Here is a 3330-nt window from a genome sequence, read left to right as displayed (position 1 = left end):
GTCCGAGGAAGGCTGCCGCTGGAGGAGTGAAAAAGGCGGTGGGGATGGCTGGGAGGACTGCAAGGGAGGGATTTCGAGGCAGCCTTGTCGAAGAGTGGGTATGCATGACCTTGACGGAAAATACTGCGGGAGCTGGGGTAGCAACTCGCTTGCCTCCGCTCCCCTCCCGTCCCCTGCGCCGCAGCGGACTGCGGCGGAATCCCGGCCCCTCGCCGTGAGCCCTCCAGCGCTGCCGCGGCACGCGAGGGGCGGGGGCGGGATGGCGTGGGTGGCGGGACAGCGGGGATGCCGGTCTTCCCTGGAAGGCAGGGGAGGGAAGGGGAGGCTGGTCACGTGGCATTGCCACCGTGCGCAGCCGGATTGGCGGGTTGCGCAGCCAAGCGAGCCAAGGCTGCTCGGATTTCAGGCACTAAGCGGACCCCTCTCCTCGTTCGAGCGCCCGAGGAAAGCGTTGGCCCTGCCTGGGGCAAGGGAAGGCGTAAGTCGTGCTCATTCCGCAGTGTGAAACGCACAGTCAGATCCTGACCGATCGCCGCAGTCCTAGAGGCAGCTTGGGAGGTCTGATTGTTGCCTCCATAAACACTTCACGTCCCCATTCCCTTCTCTGTTTCTCTCCTGCCTTCCCCCACCTGCCTCTCCCTACCTGGTGCCAGCTTTATTTGCAGGTTCCCATTAATTGCTGTAATTTTTCAGCTTTGAGTAAATCAGCCTGCTGAAGTGGCAGAGATAAAAAGAGAAATCCCACAGATGGCCTCAAATCCCACACATCCAGCCGGACCTCACTATCTCCCCAAACTGCTCTTCTCTGTTTCAAGCAAAAACCTGAGAACCATCTCCATCTCGCTCTCCCCAATCAAATGTATGACCAAAACCTATTAAATTTACCTCCAAAATATTTCTTACACCTCACACAAAACATTTTTCCTTCTTAGGATTTATCTTGATTTGCAACTGTATGTTTATCTGTATGGTTGTTTTTGTAAAGGTTTTTCCCACTGGATTGTAAGCTTCATGTGAGCAGAGACCTTGTCTGTTTTGCTCATTGCAGTATCACCAACACTGTGCCAGGCACATAGCAGGTACTCAATAAATGTTAATTGAATGAATGAATGAATCCATGTATCACAAGTCCTGGGGAGGGGCACAGATTTCAAGATAAAACACCCAGTTTTTTTCTTTCTTTTTTGAGACGTAGTCTTGCTCTCTTCGTCCTGGCTGGAGTGCAGTGGTGTGATCTCGGCTCACTGCAACCTCTGCCTCCCGGGTTCAAATGATTCTTTTGCCTCAGCCACCTGAGAAGCTGGGATTATAGGCACCTGCCACTACACTCGGCTAATTTTTGTACTTTTAGTAGAGACGGGGTTTCGCCATGTTGGCAAGGCTGGTCTTGAACTCCTGACCTCAGGTGATCCGCCCACCTCAGTCTCCCAAAATGCTGGGATTACAGGGGTGAGCCACCATGCCTGGCAAAACACACAGTTTCTATCCACAAGAAGTCACCTATCTGATGGGTTTGGTGTCATGAAGCTTGTAGTCCCAGCTACTTGGAAGACTGAGGCAGGAGGATTGCTTGAGCCCAGGAGTTTGAACTTGTATCATACTATGATTTTGCCTGTGAATAGCCACTACACTCCAGCCTGGGCAACATAGCATGACTCTGTCTCTAAACAAAACCAAAAAAGAAGTCATCTATCCAACAAACATGTCCTGAGGTCTTTGCTACACAAGGCCCTGGGCAGAGACCAGTGCATGCAATGAGTAAGATTCCATTTCTACCTTCCCTCTTTGTCTTAAGAGTCCACGTGTCACTATAACTCAGACAAGATCCTGTGGTATTGGAGGGGCAAAGGGTGGAGTCAGAGTCCAGGATTTAGAATCTGATGATCTGGCTGTGTGACAAGTCTCCTCTCTCTGAGGCTCCATCTGCTCATCCTGAAAAACGAGGATAGCAATACCAAGCTCACAGGGCTGTTAAGAGTGATAAATGAGATAAATGAAAGCACCACCTGCTGGTTTTACAGCAATGATGGGTGTAGATGGGTTTGCCTGGAACAGATCGATTGACACCTGTTAAACCAGAGCAAATTAATATCATTCCCTTTCATCCCCTCAAAGTCCTGGTTTGGACAGCAAAGTATGTGGATACCCTAGTAATACATGTAACTCTTAGAGTTATCTGCACTGTACCTTGGGGACACAAAGGATGGAGGGAGGTGGGTCTGGCTGTAGAAAGATGGATGGTAACCATGGAAATGAGCCTGTAATATGTATAGGATTACACCAAGTAGAGAGGGATAGGAAGGGCAGAAGAAGCAGAGGGACTGGCATTTGCAAAAAATGCAAGGCTTAACAATCCTAGGCATGTTTAGATAACATAAAGAAGGCCAAATGGCTTGAGTCCAGGAGGCATGTAAGAAGATGAGGCTTTCTGCAGAAAGTGGCAACTGCAGAAAGTTTTTGAGTAGGGGTAGACATGAGCCAATGGCTTCACAAAAGAGACCAATTGAGGAGCTGGAGCCAAAATTGAAGCAGAAGAGATAATGAGGCTTGAACAGGGCAGTGCCTGTGAGCCCAGGGAGAAACAGTGAGATTCCATAAGCATTTTGGAGATAAAACAGATGGGACTTGGATGTGAGCATCAGAGGACAGGTCAGAAGCAAGAAGACTTCCTGATGGATAAAGAGGCCACTCCCTGAGGCAGGCGGAGAAAGGACAGGCCAGGAGACCCAGAAAATAGGAGGTGACCCAGATCAGGCTGACTAGGCACAGAATCTCATGATCCAGAGGGAAAAATGGAGATCACAACAAGTACAGGCGACTCCTGAGGCCAGAGGAAGGAGCTAGGATCCTCAATATTCACGTGACATCTAATTATAATTAGCTTTCAAAGCAACCTTGAAGCCGGGCGCAGTGGCTCATTCCTGTAATCCCAGCACTTTGGGAGGCTGAGGCAGGTGGATCACCTGAGATCAGGAGTTTGAGACCAGCCTTGTCAACATGGTGAAACCACATCTCTACTAAAAATACAAAAATTATCCAGGTATGGTGGTGCACACCTGTAGTCCCAGCTACTTGGAAGGCTGAAGCAGGAGAATCGCTTGAACCTGGGAGGCAGAGGTTGCAGTGAGCCGAGATAGCACCACTGTACTCTGTCAAGAGCGAAAAAGTGAAACTTTGTCTCAAAAAAAAAAAAAAAGAGGCTGGGCATTGTGGCTCACACCTGTGATCCCAGAACTTTGGGAGGTTGAGGCGGGCGGATCACTTGAGGTCAAGAGTTTAAAACCAGCCTGGCCAACATGGTGAAACAATGTCTCTACTAAAAATACAAAA

Source organism: Cebus imitator, unplaced genomic scaffold, assembly GCF_001604975.1.
Source record: "Cebus imitator isolate Cc_AM_T3 unplaced genomic scaffold, Cebus_imitator-1.0 Scaffold51, whole genome shotgun sequence".
Taxonomy (NCBI): domain Eukaryota; kingdom Metazoa; phylum Chordata; class Mammalia; order Primates; family Cebidae; genus Cebus; species Cebus imitator.
This window is presented reverse-complemented; position numbering follows the sequence as displayed.